This window comes from Jaculus jaculus, chromosome X, assembly GCF_020740685.1.
Source record: "Jaculus jaculus isolate mJacJac1 chromosome X, mJacJac1.mat.Y.cur, whole genome shotgun sequence".
Taxonomy (NCBI): Eukaryota; Metazoa; Chordata; class Mammalia; order Rodentia; family Dipodidae; genus Jaculus; species Jaculus jaculus.
The window spans coordinates 76,002,165-76,024,230 of record NC_059125.1 but is presented as its reverse complement, the minus strand read 5'-3'; the positions used below and the strand labels follow the sequence as shown (position 1 = coordinate 76,024,230).

The window sequence follows — 22,066 nt, the reverse complement described above, 5'->3', positions numbered from 1 at the left end:
ATTTGTGATGAGGTTTTTAAACAAGGGACAATTTATATTCCTGGTATTGCTGTGGGAATACATGACATACAAACAACAGATACACATCTGCCTTAATGAAGCAAGGATGTGACTGTGGAAATTTACATCTTTCTTTGTTTGCTCCAACTAAATAAGCCAATATAAAGGTTGCTTTCTCATTCCTAACCAACCAACAGCTGCTCCAGCAGTACTTGGCACGGATTGACATCCTTGCTGACATTTTTAGAGGCATAGCCAAAGGGTAAACGAACGTACAATTTAGCATAGACTATCTCCATGACAGGTGTGCCTACAAAAGAAGCTCAGGATCATTTTAAAGGATTTGTATAGGAAACACAATGCAGCTGCTGAGACCTATTCGACCTGCAGAAAGATTCTCCCCTTTCCAAGACACTCAATTTGATCATGAGAGCCATAATCTATATTGAATGAACAACAGCTCCTTTCTGAGAGTAAAATAAAATGAAATAATAAAATAAGCTTGTGTTGCTACAAAATAAAAAAGCTCTTTTACTTCATGAGGTGAATTCCTAAACCAGGAATATGAAGGGAGCAATTCATGTATAGACATTGCTTTAAAACATGAAGCTCTCTTATGAAAGGAATATCATTTTTAAAGTATAAGCAGGAAGGATTTTTCAATGATGAGTCTTTTTCTCAGAGTAATGTTGCATACAAACTGAAGATTGCCTGTACTATTGAATTGCATAATGAAAAATCAATCAGTTTAATGGTTGACAAACTTTGACATTCAAATAAAAATGTTGCTGGTATTTTCATAAAGACCTGTAGGCAAAACGAGATTCTGTGACTTTAATTTATGCAATAGTAAATGTCTGCCAAAACAGTACAAATGACTGTATAATGAGGCAATAATAACCAAAGGAATCAAGGGAAAGGAAGCAGAGGACCAACTTCCTCAGTTTTTCAGATTACAAAAATGTTTCAACAAACCTGTCCAGGGTAAACAAACAAACAAACAAACAAAATCCCCTTCTCTCATGTCAGTTAATTTTATTTTGCGACATAGTTTTTAAAAAATAATTTGTTGGGTTGGAGAGATGGCTTAGCGGTTAAGCACTTCCTCTGAAGCCTAAGGACCACGGTTCAAGGCTCAATTCCCCAGGACCCACATTAGCCAGATGCACAAGGGGGTATATGCATCTGGATTTCATTTGCAGTGGCTGGAGGCCCTGGTGATCCCATTCTCTCTATATATATCTGCCTTTCTCTGTCATTCTCAAATAAATAAAGATAAACAAAAATTAAAATAATTTGTTCTGTTCTTTGTCTCTTCCACCCCCTTTTCTTCATCTCCAATATAATTTAAAACTTCTTCCCTTTTTTAAATTATTCTATACCTTAAATGGGTTCATATGTGATCTGTATGATCCAAGCCCCAAAGTAAGTAACAGAAGAAAATGTAAAAAGTCACAATTAATGATTTCAATATTATTTAGTCTCATAAAGTTGCTTTGAGAGTGACAATGTAAGCAAACAGTATATGGTTTAAGTGTAGACTAATTGAGAGTGTTCATATTTTTATCACAGGAACTTAATAAGATATTTTTACACCAGAGTTCTTAGCATTATTAAAACTATCCAAGTTTAGGTAATTCCTAAATGTCCATCAGAAACACATGTATAAGCACAATGTAGCATGTACATATAAAATGAAATAATACTCATATTTGAAAATAAATAAGATCATGATTGTTGCTATAACATGAATAAAGTTTGTAAACTATCGATAAGAGAGATATAATACAAAAAGAGGTAAATATTCTTTTTCCAGTTACATTAGATATCCAGAAAACTTAGATTCACAGAGACTGAAGATAGCATGGACATTTCCTAGCAACTAAGGGAAGGAAGAATTGGGATTTATTATTTGATTAATATAAAAATAAAAACATTCTGGAAATAGATAATAGCCATGATTTCACTGCATTGTGAATGTACTTAATGGCAGGTAACTGTTTATCTGCTATGGTTCAAATAGTAAAGTTTGTGTTATGTGTATTTTGCCACATTAAAGTTTCACGGCAAAAATTCAAGTGTGTGAGTGTGTGTGTACTTATTCTTATATTGAATACAGATTAGGAGTTTCCAGAGGTATGAGCATGGCACAAACTTCTAACAGGTTATTGACAAGAGGTAACCAGATAAGAAAGGGCATCTGGGCATCTGAATTTCCTGTAGTAAGTTAGGTAAAGAAAGGTGGAGGCAATTCCAAGTGGTGAGGGTTTTTTTTGGGGAGGTGTGATTTCATTGGGGATACATTGAAATACCACAGGCTGTCTCATTTATATTGTATCATTATTGCCAAATAAAGGCAATATAGAAAGGAGGGAAAATATGTCTTTGAACCAACAAGATTTTGGTCATTTCTCTAGTACTTAACATATGTGCAGTGCTTTAAGTATACTTTTTGCTTTTTCCTTTCAAGAAAATACAAATTAGGGTCTGTGAAATTGGGTCAGTGAATAAAGTAGTTTCTACACAAACCTGTCATCTCAAGTCCAGATCCCCAGAACACAAATGAAGTCAGACATGTAATATAAACATTTGTAATCCCAGTATGTGTGCAGTGAAAAAGAAGGTGGAGATAGGAGAGTCCAAAATCTCCTGGGCCAGATACCCTGAAGAATGTTGCAGTGAGCAACAGGAGCCCCTGCCTCAAATGAGTTGGAAGGTAAAGATCAGCACTTGAGGTTGTCTTTTCACCTCTATGAGTGTGCAGAGGCATGCACACACCAGAGTAAACACACACAGTGTGCAAACCAATAAAATGGGTATTTCTAATGCATAATACTTGAATCTAATGATTTTTTTTCATTTATACACACATGGGGCATTGGCCATGTCTACCACACTTCATCCAATCCCCCACCCTTCCCTAATCTTGAAAAATATAGTTTCTGAGCTGCAAAATTAAAATGATAATATCTACTTGAAAGAACTGCGAGGATCAACAATTAGTTAATACTAAATGCTAAATAAAATAATTAACTTTTCTTGAATTGTTGTAATTGTCCTTGTACACACCATCTTTACTATCCTCTTACATGAGGATATCAGTGGTAGATAAGGCCTAGGAATCTTGAAGGGGAAAGCTGAAGGCATAGGAAAGAAACTGCTCAAAGTCAAACTAACCTACTTCCTTATTTTGGTTTGGCCTGGGTCTCATGGTATAATTAAGAGAGAAAGAATGTTTGGGAGAAAGTATAGAAAATATTACAAGAAGAAACATGAAAGATAAAAGATTGTGGCTTCATAAGACTGCAAATTCTTTTGTAAGGATTAAAGTGTCTTTATTTATTAATATTGGTTATAACACATTTGAGTATTCATTATAACATTTTATCTTACTTAATAACCAAAATTTTATGTTGAGAATCAAAATTTTAAGGTAAGAACAAAATACTAGAATGATACATAATTCTAAAATGCAGAGATAATAACTTGCCTTTGATTCAAAGCCTTCTGGCTTTTTGCCTTACATTTAAAACTTTAATAAAAATATGACAGAAATCCATATGTTTATTTAAACTTGAATTACTGTCACTTCACGCAAAATTTTGATAACCTATTTTCAATAAATATAAATTGCACTACTACTAGTACTCTGTTGTATGGAAGCACCATAAGTTATGTATTATTATACATTTAGTTATTTTCAAGTTACACTATCAAAAATGACACCATGGTAAATATCTTCACAAGTAAATCTTTCTTTATATATGGTTTCATCATATATCCAAGGATATATGAATAACATGCTCCATATAAGCTTTCCTGATAGTCCAGGATATATTTGAGAGCATCTAGGTTGTGTGTATCAGTTATCCAAAAATATTGATCCCTAAGTTGCTTTTTTTCTCTTTTTTGAATAGTTTTACTAATTTGAGAGAGAAAAAGAGGCATAGAGAGAATGGGTACACCAAGGCCTCTAGACACCACAAATGAACTCCAGATGCATATGCTACCTTGTGCATCTGGCTTACATGGGTCCTAAATAATTGAACCTGGATCCTTTGGCTTTGTAGGCAAGCACCTTAACCACTATGCAATCTCTCCATCCATACTCTTTTGTTCTTAAAATACTAAGTGTATACCTGCATTCAGAACACCAAAGAGGGAAAGTATGCTATTTGTACAGCTTTTTTACCACACAAACTTTAACATGCAACAAGATAGATCAGGCTAATGAATCTTTTCTATAATCTCTACTATGTGTAAGTGGGGATCTTCTAGGGTCTGGAAACATACTTGGAGTTATATAAATCAGGTAGTCTAGTTGGTATATGGTAGGGTTTTATAAGCAAGAGCAGTATTTCATACATGAAATTCATTTTTTTCCAGTAGTTAGTCATCAATATCTAATTGCCAAAATATTTATTATTTATGCTAGGTACTTTTCTATATGCTGAGGAAAAAAATTTAAAAGTAGACCAACTCTCACAAATAGCCAAAATAATCCTAAAGAGAAAGAACACAACTAGAGATATTACAATGTTAAATTTCAAATTATACTGTAGGGCTAGCATTATAAAACAGCATGGTACTGGCACCAAAACATACATAAAACAATGTAACAGAACAGAAGACCCAAAAGTAAGCCCATACTGCTTTGGCCACATAATTTTTAAGAAATTGGCCAAAATATTTAGTGGCAAGAAATGACAGCTTATTCAACCAATAGTGCTGGAAAATCTGGATGCATACCTTTAGGAAAGAAATTAGATCCATATACATCTCCCTGCACATCCACCAATTCAAAGTGGATCAAAGACCTCAGTCTAACACTTTAATCACAGAAGGTGCTAGCAGAAAAAAAAAAATACTCCCCAGGATAGATAGTTATAGGCAAGTACTTTCTGAAAATGATTTAAATAGCAAAGGAAATAGTACCAATAATCAATAAATGGAACTAAGTGAAATTAAAAGTTTATGCACAGCAAAAAAATCAACAAAGAGGACAGACACCCTACAGAATGGAAGAATATCTTTACCAAGTATACATCAGTCAGGGGGATAATTAACTCAGTTTACAAAGAACTACCAAAAATTAAACATCAAAAAGTAAATCTACCAATCATCCAATCATCCAATGGGCTAATGAAATGTACAGACAGTTCTGAAAAGAAGAAACACAAACTGCCAATAAGTAGTTTAAAAAGTGTTCATTGCTTCTAGCCATCATAGAAATACAAATCAAAACTTTGAGGCACCATCTTATCACAGTCAGAATGGCTAGCAACAAGAATACAGACCAGTCCTGGGTGTCTGTGCATTTATAACTGTGTGAAAAGTTTGGCTACCCAATGATTTTTGTTAAGCAAAATCATCCTAGCAATTATTTGTCTGAATATTGTTTTACTTAAACAATTCAACTGCTGGTTCCATCAAGGGGTGATGGCGCCATTCCTTGCTTCATGTGTAGTTCTGATATACTAAAAATATGGAATCAAGATGGGGTTAGATGTACAAGGGATTATTTTCAGAAGAGTAAAAGAAAAAGAGAAAGATTTCTTACAACAATCTAAATCTGACTTTTGAGACAAAATAAAGAAAAAAATATTGAGTAAGAAGAATCTTGAATTGTAGAGTAGCCCCAAGAATGGTCAAGGCTAAACAATGGGAGTCCTCATGTCAAAGTAGGCTGCTATCGAAGGCATGCTGCATCCCTCAAAAATTATCTTCATCTAGTGCTTTAGTTTTTGACTAGGGGCAGCTCTTAGGAAGCATTGGCCTCATCAATAATGTGCTAGTGAAACCAGAGGGTCCATATATGGAGCCATCAGTTGTATTCTCTGAAGGAAAATATCTAAGTAGCGTGTTTACATGTGTGCTACACCTTAATAATACTTGACACTGCACCAAAGATGCTTTAAACAGTGGGTTGTCATTTTTCATTTTCCTATATCTACCATGGACCTTAAGAAAAATTAATGGCACTTGGCTTTACTATTAGTAAAATGAGAATGGCAATATCTATCCTACCTACTTTAACAAATTTGTGGAGATTAAATAAGATCATAAAAGAGAAACTGTCATCATATTCTATACATGACTATTCCAGTATAGCATCCACTAGCCATTTGTGACAACTGTTCATTAAAAATGTGCCTAATCTTAGATGTAATCTAAGTTTAAAATACACAAAAGATTTTAAACAGTACATGAAATGACAACAAAATATCCCATAAGATTTCCAGTCAAGATGGCATCCACCTAACCACGCCTCACCTCCCAGGGAAGGAAAGGCAAGACCTTTAGTGTTCATTGGGTTTTTTTAGGGGTTTTCAGATTCTAGTAGACCTCCAGTGGGAGGGCTCAGAGGAGCAAGGTAAGGAATCCATTGATTGCCATGCTCTCAGGTAGCCCACAAGACCCCCAATCCCTTCAGGCAGCTGCCAGCTGCAGGTTCCTCCTGCACCCAGGCCACCAGGCTAGTGCCCCCCCACCCTAGGCTTTCAAGCCACCTCAGACCTCCACACTCAAACTCTGCTGCTCCTACTCTCAGGTGTGGGCCCAGACCAGTAGGCTAGCATTCATCTAAGGGACCTCCATGCAAAAACACTGTACCACTTGCAGCTGCCTCCTATGGCCATGTGCAGAACCAGGCCAGAAGGCTAACATTCCCACTGGAGTCCTCATGTGATATCCACATATCCCTGCCCTGCCTTGTCACAGGACACAGTGGTCCCATCCATCCCCTGCTACATGGTCCCAATGGATATGCTGTCCCATTCCCTTACCCCTCAGCATCACAAAAACAACACACATTCCCAACCTACTCCCCTTTAAGCCCAGCCACAATACCATCTGCTTTGTCTGATTTGCCCCTACCCCCTGTCCCCTGAGGCCACCTGACCACGCAGCCCCATGCCCTTAACCATGAAACAACAAGACCCTTCATCAGGTCCCTGGGCCCCCACCAGAGCCTCAAAGGCTCATTCCCTCTGAGCAGGAAGGACCTTTGGCCATCAGAAGCCTAGTGAAAGCAAACATAAAAGGAAATAATCACTGAAGACACTTCAAGGGTAGAACAGAGATCCCTCCTAAATTAAATAATATTCCTACACTGTGATGGGGATACCACAGCACAATAGGAATAACATGAAAAATGAAACAGAAATAAATCCGTCAAGATAGTCCAATCCCACAATGAATGTCACAAGTAAAAATGTAGAAGAGAAAATAGGGTAAGAACACTAAAATGAAGATATGAGCTATGCAACCCTGACCAAGCAAATAGCAGAACTTGCAGAAAATCAACAAAGGGCCAATAATTATATGAATGCTGTCCCTGCTAAATTAGACCTAATAGAAAATAACCAGGAAGGGTTCCAACGACAGTTAAATGATCTGAAGGGGAGCAAAATAAAGAGGACCTCAATAACCAGCTGGCTAAGCTTAATGAAGACATAAAGAAATGCAAGGATGAATTCCAAGAAGTATTAAGAAAATCAGAAAGTTATGTGAAAATAGCACTTGACGGAGGGATGGAAACAATACATAAAAAGCAGTAGAAAATACAAACCAAAATGAACAAGCCCAAACCTCTATACAAGCTCTCAAGAATAGAGTCGGCCATATGGAGGATAGAAACTCAGAACTGGAAAACAAAACAGAAGAAACAGTTCATGAGTCCAAAAGTTTCAATAAGTTCACTAATTTTTGTGAACAGAACATAAGGGAACTGTGGTACATACTTATACATCCCAACATTCAGATCATGGGAATACCAGATGGGGAAGAAATTCAGATCAAAGGCATGGAGAACTTATTCAACAAAACTATCAAAGAAAACTTTCCCACTCTCTCAAAAGAAAGGCCCATCATGTTACAAGAAGCTAACAGAAGACCAAACAGACTGGACCAAAGGAGAAATTCTCCAAGACATATAATCATTAAGACTCTAAACATTGATACCAAAGAAAAGTCCTAAAAGCAGATTGGGAGAAACAACACATTACATATTAAGGTAACCCCATCAGAACTTCAGACTTCTCAATGGAAACCCTGAAAGCCAAAGGGGCCTGGAATGGAACACTGCAAAGTCTAATAACTGGTGTTTTCCAACCCAAACTACTCTACACCGAAAAAAAAAAAATCCCTCATAATAGATGGTTAAAGAAAAGTCTTCCATGATAAAACTCAGCTTTACAACTATATGAACACAAAGACAAACCTGCAGAGAGTACTTCAGGGAATTCTCCACAAAGAAGAGTCAAATAACCAACATCAAGTGCCTACAAGAAGCAGATCACAATAACCAAACTCAGACAGAGCACCAAAAAATGCAAAGTCCAAGAAAACACCAAACCACATAAACTACCACAATATTGCAGGGATTAAATTAAACCTCACAGTTATTACCCTAAATATTAATGGCCTTAAGTCACCCATCAAGAGACATAAGCTAACAGGGTGGATCAGAAAATTAGATTCCTCAATCTGCTGTCTTCAAGAAACCCATCTCACTACTAAAGACAGACACCTCCTCAGGGTGAAAGGGTGGAAAATGATATTCCAAGCAAACAGAAATAAGAAAAAAGCAGAAGTAGCTATACTAATACTGGATAAAATAGACTTCAAACCAAAAGCAATCAAAAAAGACAAATTAGGCCACTTCTTACTTATCAAGGAAAAGATCCAAGAAGAGCATATCACAATCATCAATCTTAATGCACCAAACAGAGATGCACCACAATTCATTAAACAAAACCTACTTGATGACAAAACAGAAATAACCATGAATGCCATCATAGTTGGGGAAGTCAGTCATCCACTATGAGCAATAGATAGGTCATCCAAACATAAAATTAATAGGGAAGAAAGAGAGCTAAATAAAACCATATAATTGGACCTAACAGACATCTACAGAACATTCTACCCAAAATCCACAGACTACACATTTTTCTCAGCAGCCCATGAACCTTCCCTAAAATAGATGATACAATGGGTCATAAAGCTGGCCTATATATATTTAGAAAGATTGACATAATTTCCTGCATTACATCAGATCACAATGCTGTATTGCTAGAAATTAACAATAAAAGAGGCACCAGGAATCCCATCAGTTCCTGGAAACCGAACAATACACTTGAACAATAAATGGGTAGTCAACGACATAAAAAATGCAATTGCAAAATTTCTAGAAGTAAATGACAATGAGAACACAACACACTAAAACTTATGGGACACAATGAAGGCAGTCGTCAGGGGAAAATTCATAGCACTAAGTGCCTTCATAACAAAGACAGAGAGATCCCAATTCAATAACCTAATAAAGGCACTGGAAAAGCAAGAAGAATCCCACCTAATAAGCTCCAGATGGAAAGAAATAATTAAAATCAGAGCAGAAATTAATGAATTGGAAACTATGAAAACAATTAAGAAAATTGATAAAACAAAGAGTTTGTTCTTTGAAAAAATAAACAAGATTGATAAAACTCTGACCAATTTGATCAAGCAAAAAAAAAAAAAAACAAGAGATGCTTCAAATTAACAAAATTATAAATAAAAAAGTAGAGACCACAACACACATAAGTGAAATTGAGAGAATCATCCGGACTTATTTCAAAAACCTTTACTCCACAGAACTGGATATTATGGAGGAAATGCATGAATTCCTGGAAACATACCACCTACCAAAGCTAAACTCAGAGCAGACTAATCTAAGCAAACCTTTCATACCCAAAAAGTAGAGTTTGGGACCAGATGGCTTCTCAGCTGAATTCTATCAAACCTTCATGGAAGAACTGAAACTATTTTTTCTCAAACTGTGCCACACAATCAGAGAACAGGGAAAGCTCCCCAACTCCTTGCATGAAGATAGTATCACCCAAATACCAAAACCAGGCAGAGATGCCACATGAAACAAAAGCTATTTCCCTGATGAACTTAGATCCAAAGATCTCAAACCAAATCCTCACAAATCGAATTCAACAACATGTCAAAAGCATTATCCACCTTGATCAAGTAGGCTTCATCCCAGGAATTCAGGGGTTGTCCATCCTATGAAAATATGTCAATGTAATACATCACATAAATCAATTTAAACACAAAAACCACATGATCACTGGGTGTGGTGGCACACACCTTTAATCCCAGTACTTGGGAGACAGAGGTAGGAGGATCACCATGAGTCCAAGGCCACCCTGAGAATACAGAGTGAATTCCAGGTGAGCCTGGGCTAGAGGGAGACCCTACCCTCGAAAAACCAGAAAAAAATGATCACTTTGATAGATGCAGTAAAGGCCTTTAAAAAAAATGAACATCACTTCATGATCAAAACACTGGAAAGAGTAGGCATGGATTGTTTATATGTCAACATAATAAATGCTATATATAAAGCTCTTAAAGACCAAATAATATTTAAATTTTTTGTTCATTTTTATTTATTTATTTGAGAGAGACAGAGAGAGAGAAAATACAGCGAAAGAGAGAGAAGGGTGCTCCAGGGCTTCCTGCCACTGCAAACGAACTCCAGATGCGTGCGCCCCCTTGTGCATCTGGCTAATGTGGGTCCTGGGGAATCCAGCCTTGAACCAGGGTTCTTAGGCTTCACAGGCAAGCGCTTAACCACTAAGACATCTCTCCAGCCCCCAAATAATATTTAATGGGGAGAAACTTAAGAAATTCCCATTGAGATCATGAACAACACAGGGGTGTCCACTCTCCACTCTGCTCTTCAACATAGCACTGGAAGTTCTAGCTCAAGCAATAAGACAGGAGAAAGAAATAAAAGGAATACAAAATGGAAAGGAAGAAGTTAAGTTAGCCCTCTTCACAGATGACATTATTCTGTACATAAGAGACCCGAGAACCTGCATCTCAAAACTCTTAAATGTGACCTATTCCTTCAGCAAAGTAACAGGATATAAAATCAATGCACAAAAATCAGTAGTCTTTCTATATACAAATGACAAAGATACAGAGAAAAGAATCACGGATATTGACTCATTTTCAATATCAATTAAAAATAATAAAATACCTTGGAATAAGATTAACCAAGGATGTGAAATACCTATATAATGAAAGCATAAAAGCACTCAAGAAAGAAATTGAGGAGGAATTCAGAAAATCAAAAGACCTCCCATGCTCCTGTATAGGCAGAATTAACATTTTGAAAATGGCAATCTTACCAAAGGCAATATACAGACTTAATGCAATATCAATAAAAATCACATTTTTCTTCACAGAGATAGAAAAAAAAATCTCAAAATTCATACAGAATGGAAGAGGCCTTAGATATCAAAGCATATCATCAGCAAAAGAAATGCCTCTGGAGGAATCACCATACCTCATCTAAAGCTATATTACAAAGCCATAGTAATAACACAGCATGGTACTGACATAAAAGTAGGATTATAGACCAATGGAACCGAATCAAGGATCCCGATTTATGTCAAGTAACTACAGCTTCTTGATATTTGACAAAAGCCCTAACAATGTAGGATGGGACAAGACAGCATCTTCAACAAATGGTTCTGGACAAACTGGATAACCATAGGCAGGAAAATGAAACTCAATACACACATCTCACCATATACACAAATCAAGTCCAAATGGATCAAAAACCTCAATATAAGACTGTAAACTCTGCTATTACTGGAAGAAAAAAAATTGAAAGGAACTTTCCATCATATAGGAATAGGGAAAGACTTCCTGAATAAAACTCCAGTAGCCCAGGAACTTAAACAATCACTTAACCATTGGGATCTCATGAAACTGAAAAGTTTTTTCATAGACAAACATACAATAAGCAGAGCTAATAGATTACCTAGAGAATGGGAGAAATTTTTTTTTCTGGCTGTGCAATTGACAGAGCCCTAATTTCTAGAATCTACAAAGAACTCAAAAACCTAAACAATAAAAAGTAAAACAACCCACTCACAAAATGGGGCAAAGAATTGGACAGGTAGTTCTCAGAGGAAGAAATACAAATGGCAAACACATGCTTAAGAAAAAATTTCATCATCCCTAATCATCAGGGAAATGCAAATTAAAACCACCACAAGATTCCACCTTACCACAGTAAGGATAGCAAACATCAAAAACTCAAATGAAAACAAATGCTGGTGATGTGGAGAAATACCAACCTTCATTTGCTGTTGGTGGAAATGTAAGATGGTACAACCACTATGGAAAGCAATATGGAGACTTCTACAAAGGTTGACTATAGAGTTACCAACAGACCGAGTTATTACCTTACTGGGAATTTACCCTAAAAGCTCCATGCCTCAGTTCAGAGAGATTTGCTCATCCATGCTTATAGCTGCTGAATTCATAATAGCTAAGAGCTGGAATCAACCCAGATGTCTATCACTAGACGATGGATAACTAAGATGTGGTATATCCACACAATAGAATTCTACAGAGCACTTAGGAAAAAATGACGCAATGAAATTTGAAGAAAAATAGTCAAAGTTGGAACAGATATTTCTCAGTGAACTCACCCAACTACAGAAATTAATTTTCTCATGGTTTCATTCATTTGTGGCTCCTAACTTAAATATGCCCAAGATGCTGACATACATAATAAGCATCTTAAGGACAGGTCAATAGGGTGGTTGGGGTGGGGAGGAGGGTAAGAGGGCACAAAATTGGACCCAAATGGCAATGACACCATAAAATTCTATATCCAAAAAGACAGACAAAATGTTTGAACCTTCATCAGATCCTTAGATTAAACACATGAGTCACAGGGCCCTGGAGAGGGTATGACAAGGATAACCTTAATCTTCTCCTGTTTCTCTCTCTTTGTGTTCCTCTTCTCTGTCTTATTTCTTTCTCTATTATATTACCTTTTTCTTCCTTCTTTCCCTTTGCATTGGCCTAGAACTCCCAGTACCAGCATGCAGCTAACATCCACAATGAGTTGTTGTTCAGAGAGACTTACAAGGTTTCCCAAATGAAGACGGATTTCTGTCAGAGTACTTGATGACCCACCAAAGGTTAGAGGTAAAACACTACTGCTGAAGACACCATATGCAGTTGGTATGGAACATATAGTGACCTGGCTAGAATCTGGAAGAGAGTCAGTCCCCAGACAGTTAGCTTGTCTAGTGCCAGGAGGTGCTACATGATCGACTGGGGGGGGGGGGTTATAACCAACATCTGTCCAAGCAACTCATGGTCTAACCTAGTCAGTAGCAAACAAAGTGACGTGATGTTCACACAAGTGCAATAGGTGCACATAGCCATGTTGTGTAACCAACTGCTCTGGATCTGACTAACTGTTCCACTCAGTGGAATGAAACTCATAGCTGGATCTTGGAAACAAGTCAGAACTATATCCAGAAAACTATCCCCTCTTCATTATCAAGCTCCCACAAATTGTGGGCTACAAGAAGGCCTACGACTATTCTAAAATAATAGTGGTTTTCCCATTTAGCTAGTGCTGAATTCACTATCCATTGGAGAATTTGCTTCTCTTTTTCAGATGGACATAGATCCTAAGAAGAGAATCAGCCCATTGCACCTCACCAGGGTCCCAGCTAAAACCATATGGTACTTGGGGAAATGAGCAAGTGTGCTGCTTTCTTGGTGAACCTGGTATCAGCACAAGGGTGAAGGAGATAGACAGAGAACACTCAACTCCTACAAAACCAGATATCCCAAGACCTCATTATTGAAGTAGACTTAAAACAAACCCAACATGGCTCAGGGAAATTCATGGAAGAGAGGGTGGAAAAATTGTGAGAGCCACTTGTCAGGACATTATGCCCAGAGACATTGCCTCTTACCCATAATTGATAGCTAACCCCACAATGGACAACCCACATTCCCCAACATGGAGGGACCTGCAGAGGGTGAGCTCTGGGAGGATGCTAATAATGGTACCAACATGGCTGTATACATACTGTGTACATACCTAATAAAATATATCCCATAAATTTTGTTGTATTGGTCAAATGTTGAAATTATCTGATTTTGGAAATATTGGGTTAAATAGAACATACTTCAAAAATAGCATCACTCAATTTTGAAAAAGTTTTAATTAAATATTGCTAACAGCAAATTTAAAATTACATATTTGAAATAATATGACTCATCAATAGCCCCAATTAATATTTATTTGCATTCTTATACCTTTTCACTATATATGGGCAAATACCTAGTTTCTCACACTATTTTTACATAAAGATGAAAGAGTTGCTATGTATATTATGTTTGAGTTTGAATTTATTTTAAACAATTTGTTGATTTTTCCCCCTTTTATTGCCAAATGTGAGGACAATTTCAAATGACTCTTCTATGAGAAAATCGCATTGCAGGAGTACTTACCCACCTCTGGTCCCTATGGAGCCAAGAATGATCAGCATCACACAAAGTCCTCTGGTCATTGTTTCCTCATGTTTCAATGGTTTATGAAAAAATAAAAAGAAAAATAAACAAAAATACATGTATGGTTTTCATTATGCTTTTATTGGACCATGCTAGTTACTATACCTTACCCATAAGAAAGCATGACACCAAGTTATATACAACTGTGGCACACAAAATATGAATAATTTATTTATATTGATTTGTGTATTTATTTATTTTTATCTGAGCAAATGGCCATGGTTTATTTTTCTTAAGATACACACACACACACACACACACACACATATATACATATATATATATATATAAAACCCTAAGAGAAAAGTAAGTATACCCTCCAGAGTGGAGTGAATCTGTGGACAGGGTCTAACAGCAACAGGATTTATTAATGTGTTAAAATTGCAGTGAACCATGTTTTTCTTAAATAACATTATTTATATGTAGTCAGTTGTTTAAACAGATATATCCTTTCTATGAAATAAAATGACAATGACCAGGAAATATAGCTTAGTGTAATTAATTTAGAACCTACTTCATTAACAGCTTTGGTCTTTGCCTGATGGTAGAACATATATATTACAAAAATATTATTTTCAAAATGGAAGAATTCATTTTTAATGTTCTTAAGTTACAAAGCTGAGGCTGGAGAGATGACTAAGTGGAAAAAGACACTTGCTTACAAAGACTAAGAGCCCATGTTTGATTCCCCAGTACCATGGAAAACAAGATTCACAAAGTGACACAGACATCTGGAATTTGTTTAAAGTGGTAAGAGACTCTTGAGTGCCCATTCTTTCCCCCACCCACCCCTTGATTGAAAATAAAGTTATAAAACCTAACCAAATGAAGATATAACCATTGTCATATTAATCAAAAATATTCAGTAGTAATTTACCATACCTACATTTTCAAATTAGTAAATCCAAACTAGATTTCGCAAAATAACAATTTATAAGTGCCACTCTATCAAAAGTGGCTAGCATTTATATAGCCTGATACTGTAAAATTTTAATATATATATTCTTTATATTATATTGAGCCAAAAACTGTTTAATGAATGAAGCAGTCCTTGAACTGTAAAATGTGTTTCATATTTTATTTATTCATGTATTTTAAAACAGACATGGGGGGAGAGAGTATGTTATAGAGAAAGGGAGGGAGAGAGATTGAGTCTGAATGAACCAGGGCCACTGACTACTGCAAACAAACTTGAGATGTATGCACCACTTTCTGCATATGGGTGGGTACTGTGGAATTGAACTCATGCTGGCAGGCTTTACAGACAAGTGTCTTTAACCAGTGAGTAATCTCCCTAATATTCTTTTTTAATGTGTAAATCTTTGGAAGAATACTAAATTGATAAAATGAATTGTGAATTTCCTCCAATTATTTTTCATTATTTTAGTTGCATTGAGTTTATTTTCTTATATGATTATTCAAAGAGTTACAAACTAATAATATTCTTCAAAAAGCTTTCTTGAATAAGAAGACTGTAATAAAATGAAAATTGGAATGTTACAGTGTTTTTGTAATGAAAATTAAATTACCATAGATCAATGAAATGAAATTAACACATCAGCAAGATACTTTCATGACCATAATCATTTACAATGGCCAGCATTCTAAATAATCCTTTCTGTTAGTCCCTAAAGATGACAGAGACTTTGAATAAATTAAGGAGTACTTTTGAACTTGGAAAATTCTAATTTTTCTCTTGTTCTTCTAGAAAATATTTCTTTTCTTTTTTTTTTCTTTTTTTTTTTAATTTGACGTAGGGTCTCACTCTAGGCCAGGCTGTCCTGGAATTCACTATGTAGTCTCAGGGTGGCCTACAACGCAAGGCAATCCTCCTAACTCTGCTTCCTGAGTGCTGGGATTAAAGGCATGCACCACCACATCAGGCTAGAATTTATATTTCTTAAAGGTCTTATTTATGAAATATAACTGACGTTAGAAATAAAATATATTGGACAATGGTATGCAGGTATGAATTTTTAATACCTTTTTATGAGTGTATGAGTGCTTATCATATAAGTGTCATAAAAATTTGCTAATTTATGAGGCATTTTCTAATGTACTACATTGCTCTATCAATGAATAGTTGAAAACAGTGGGTATACTATTTATAAAATCAGCCCTTGTTTAGAAGTGGCAATACTTTATTGAAAGTCAAAACTCATCTATTTCAAAATGTTTATGAACTTTCTTTGCTTTGTGATGGATATTTGAAATTTCTTTATCTTATGTAAAATGATATTTAAACCATGACTTTCCATTCCAAATAGTCCATGTGTTAGTCATTACTGCTGTTTGCCAAATGTGTCTGGCTCTACTGCTAGTACTTAGATAATTCTGAACCTATATTTTGAGTCAATGATAGGATTACACTTCCTGGAAACTGTGTACCTTGGTAGATCAAGGATTAGTTATGGCTAATGAATTTTAAACAAAAGTGAAATATGTCATTCATGAACTGGAGCATTTAATGGTGAGAGAGAGAGAGAGAAAGAAAAAATGCTTAATTACCTTAATTTTCTCTAGCTTGCCTATTGGAAATTTAGGCAGTACTGCACAACTAATGCCACAGAAAAATTTTAAAAGATAGTAAACAAAGTACTATGATCAGTTCTACATAACAAATTGGATTTAGATAAAATTGATAAAAATGCTAGGCAAATACAATTTCATAGAATGAATTATGAGGAAATAGAAGTCTAAACTAAGTATAATGAATTGGATCCAGGAATTAAAAACTTCTTGGGGGCTGGAGATATGGCTTTTGGCTAGAGAGATGGCTTAGCTATTAAGGCACTTACCTGTGAATCCTAACCACCCAGGTTTGATTCCCCAGAAGCCATGTAAGCCAGATGCACAAGGTGGCACATGTGTCTGGAGTTAGTTTGCAGTGGCTGGGGAAGTGTGTGTGTCCATTATCAACCTCTTCCTCTCTCTTTAATACATACATACATACATACATAAATAAATAAATAAATAAATAAATAAATAAATAAATAAAGTATATATATACTTATAAATAAAAAATCTCAACACCAGATTTCTTCACTGGGAAAAATCTACCAAACATATAAGGATAATTAGAACCTATAGTCATACAAGATTTTTTTTCAAAAATTGAAGAATGAATACTTTCTAATTTAATTAACAAGGCAATTCTTACCTTGAAACTAAAGCCAAAGAAAGACAGCATAAGAAAAGTTAATTACAAACAAGTATCCATAGTAAGCACATATTAAACAATACTTCACAAAATACAAACAAACTACATTTGACAGCACATTAAATGAACCACATATTGTAATTAATTATATTTATCCATAGGATGCAAGGATGTTTAACATGCAAGTCAAGAAATGTGATACACTATATTTACAGAATAACGATCACCTAATTATACTAAATATTCAGCAAAAGCATTACATGAAATTTAGCCATCCTTCATAATAAAAAAAACATTCATTAAATTTGATGTTAGAAGAAATATAATTTGACACAATGAAGACCTATGTGGTAATCTCACAATATTATCACAAGCATGGTTAAAAGTTAAGTTTTCCCTATAGGTTGGGAACAAAGCAAATGTACCTATTCCTTCCACTGTTATTCAGCATAGACTTGGAAGTCCTAGTGAGACTAATGTGGTAAGAAACAGAAGTAAAAGTCAACTATATTGGGAGAAGGAAAATTATCCATGTTGGCAAAGGTGTGATCCATATGTAGGCAGCTCTAAAGGTTTTATAAACCTTTTAAGACTAGTAATTAAATTTAGTAAAATTGGAGGATAGAAATCAACAGATAAAATCAGTGCAGTTTGCAGGGCCTTTGGCCACTGCAAATGAACCCCAGACTCATGCACCACTGTGCATCTGGCTTATGTGGTTCCTGGGGAACTGAACTTGGGTCCTTTGGTTTTGCAGGCAAGCTCCTTAACTGCTAAGCCATCTCTCCACTCCAGATTTGAGAACTTAAAAAATATAATTATAATTAGGGCTGGAGAGATGGCTTAGCGGTTAAGCGTTTGCCTGTGAAGCCTAAGGACCCCGGTTCGAGGCTTGGTTCCCCAGATCCCACGTTAGCCAGATGCACAAGGGGGCGCACGCGTCTGGAGTTCGTTTGCAGTGGCTGGAAGCCCTGGCGCGCCCATTCTCTCTCTCTCCCTCTATCTGTCTTTCTCTCTGTGTCTGTTGCTCTCAAAGAAATAAATAAATAAAATTTAAATATATATATATATAATTATAATTAAAGAAATGATAAGAAACATGAATAAAAGGCTCGAGACCTCTTGTTTGTGGATTGGATGTATGATATTATTAAAATGTTCATACCATCCAAAGATATTTTTAAAAATAAATAATTAAAAATATATGGAGTCTGGAGGAATGGCTTAGTGGTTAAGATATTGCCTGCAAAGGCAAAGGATCCAGGTTGGATTCCCCAGGACCCATGTTAGCCAGATGCACGGGGCGGGGGTGGGGTGGGGTGGGGGGAGAAGCATCTGGAGTTCGTTTGCAGTGTTTGGAGGTCCTGGCATGCCCATTCTCTCTCTCTCTCTCTCTCTCTTCCTCTTTCTCTGTAAAATAAATAAATAAATAATATATTTTTTTAAAGTATATGGGTTCTTTGTAGCTAACTGATCCCCTCAGTGGTACAGGACCCATAGCTGGAACTGGGAAACAAGTCAGAACCATATCCAATCATAAGCCTGCTCTCCATTATCAATCAATTGTGGGCTACAAGAGGGCCTACACCTATTAAATTGTCTATAAAAAAGTAAGGGTTGTCTCATTTGCCTGGTGCTAACTTTACTCTCCATTGGAGAATCTGCTTCTGTTTTTCAGATAGACTAGATCCTAAGGAGAGAGCCATCCCATCATACCTCAAAAGGGCCCAGGCTGAAGCTAAGAACAATTGGCAAAACAAGAAATGGTGCTGTTTTCTTGGTGAACTAGGTATAAGCACAAGGGTGAAGGAGATCAACACAGAGAAAAATCAACTCCTACCAAATCATTTCCAGAGACCCAGAGGCCCCCAACACCTCATCACTGAAGCAGACCAAAAATGAACCCAACATAGCTCAGGGAAATTTTGCGGAAGAGGGAGAAGAAATAATGTCAGAGCCACATGTTGGGTCATGTTATTCAGAGACATTTATCCTACCCATAACTGTGGGCTAACTCCAGAATGCATGACCCATATACCTCAACAAGGTAGGACATGGATGAGCCTAACAATGGTACCAAATTGACTGTATTTGCTGAGTTGAAAACTAATTAATAAAAAAAGTATATGGGCTACTATATTAACTGAGACTTTGAGCTTCTTAATAGCAAGAAAAATAGCAGAATTAAAAGTAAATAAAGGACTAGAGGAATGACTCAGCAGTTAAGGTGCCTGCATGTAAAACCTAACAACCCAGGTTCGATTCCCCAGTACCCATGTATAGTGAGCTGCACAAAGTGGCACATGTGTCTGGAGTTCATTTGCAGCAGCTAGAGGCCCTGGTGTGCCTATTTTCTCCCTCTCTATCTCTCTGTCTCTTTCTCTCTCTTTTCTTTCAAAAAAAGAAATAAAAAATAATTTTTAAAGAGCAAATAAAGGGGCTGGAGAGATGGCTTAGCAATTAAGTGCTTGCCTGTGAAGCCTAAGGACCCACTAGCCAGATGCACAAGGGGGTGCAAGTATCTGGAGTTACTTTGAGGTGGCTGGAGGCCCTGGAGGCGCTCCCTCTCTCTCTCTCTCTCCCTCTCTCTCTCTCTCTCTCTCTCTCTCTCTTTCTCTCTCTCTCTCTGTCACTCTCAACTAACTAAATAAAAATGAACCAAAATAAAAAAGTAAATATAGCAATGAGTCACCATATGGTAAAGGCAGCGATGGATTGGATATTGTTCAGTGCACCCAAATGGTTTTTTTAATGAGAGATTGGGAGATTTTCAGAAGGTGGAAACTTGCTCTATGGTACCTAGATGTGGAGCTTTCAGGAAGTGACTAGGATTAGATAAATCATTAGAGCTGAAACCCTATAGTTGAACCTTTGTGACTATAAGAGAGAGGAAAGAAGACAGGTAGGTGGGGAGAACGGGAAGAATTGGTGGTATAGAGAGGACAGAGTTATGTGACTTGTTTTTTGCCAGGTTGTGCCCAACACAGTCTCAAGACACTGCCATCACCAAATATGGCCCCTTGACTTTGCACCTTCAGAAACATAATCCAAAATAATCTCATTTCTTTTTTAAAATCACTTAAAGAAGCATTTATTTAAGGTTTAACATGGAATCAGGAAAATAATATTTTTATAAACACAAATCCATATTGAGTCATAACACAGATAGCAAAGGACAAAGTAAAAACAAAGAAACTAATTGGCAGCTATATACAGTTGGACAAATCTGTGTTCTTATGTACTAGAAAGTCTTTTCCAAAATAATCATTTTATATAAACAGAAGATCAAGCAATCTTCAATATTGTCCTGTAAGATGGTTTCTTTTTTTGTTGTTTGTTTGGTTTTTCGAGGTAGGGTCTCACTCTGGCTCAGGCTGACCTGGAATTCACTATGTAGTCTCAGGGTAGCCTCGAACTCTCAGCGATCCTCCTACCTCTACCTCCCGAGTGCTGAGATTAAAGGCATGCTCCACCACGCCTGGCATGTGAGATGGTTTCTTTGCATCTTCTGCTGTCTCTACTATCATTAAGTATGGCTGGTCATTATTTTGGTGCTTGTCAGCCCCTCGAGATGCTTTGTCATAAGTGCTCTGTTGACTACTGTACTCTTCATATCCCTGTCCATATCCATAGTTACCATAGTTAAGCCCAATATAATCATATCAGCTTTAGCTACTATAGATTTGATCACCACCATAGGCAGTATTATAATTTTCATATCCTTGGTCATAATAGTTATTAAATCTTCGGTTCCAGTTTTGGCCCTGACCTTATCTATGACCTTGACCACCAGTGGCAGCACCTTATCCTCCTTTCTGTTGTTGCTGTTGTTGTTCATATAACTCTTAAGGTTGTGAAACTTTAATTTCACACTTCCCAGAACCAATTTGTTGGTATCTGCTTTCTAACAATTTCATTACTGGCTCTTCATCTGTGTATCCTTTCATTTGTTTTTGTATCCATTGGAAGTTCAATATTTCCAGTCTCTGCAAAGGCTCCAAAATATTCTTTTATTTGTTCTTCAGAAGTATCTGGGCTCAATGCACCCACAAAATTCTTTCCAGGGGGATCTTTACCTTTCAAGACTTTGGCCCTTTGGGGGTCTAACAATTTGTGTTCTTTGAATTCCAAAACCTTATCCACACTAGAAGCATCTTTGAAGAGCACAAATCCAAATCCTCCTGATTGTCCAATGACTGGATCTGCCTTAATTGTGCAGTCTACAAATTCTCCAAACAAAGACAAATATTCAGTCAGATCTTGCTTGCTTGTATCTCAGCCCAAGCCTCCAATAAACATTTTGTTATCATCTGTCTGGTTCTTGCCAAATTCCTCTATGTTGCTATACTCGTTCATGTCCTCCATGATGGCAGAGCTGTAGGCAGAGTATAAGCTACTCCCTGCAGTGGAGTGTTGTATGGAGCTGGATTTAAAATGGTGTCAGAAGAGCTAAAATAACTTTATTTCACTCTGTGCTATTGGTCTGTTGGCAACATAAAATAGATTCCACAGAAAACTGTT

General features: G+C 36.5%; 1 pseudogene; it reads right to left on the bottom strand.

Annotated features, from left to right (window-relative positions):
* Positions 1-182: 182 nt before the first annotated feature.
* LOC101610006 lies at positions 183-21,910 on the bottom strand (annotated as a pseudogene).
* Between the last annotated feature and the right edge of the window lie 156 nt (positions 21,911-22,066).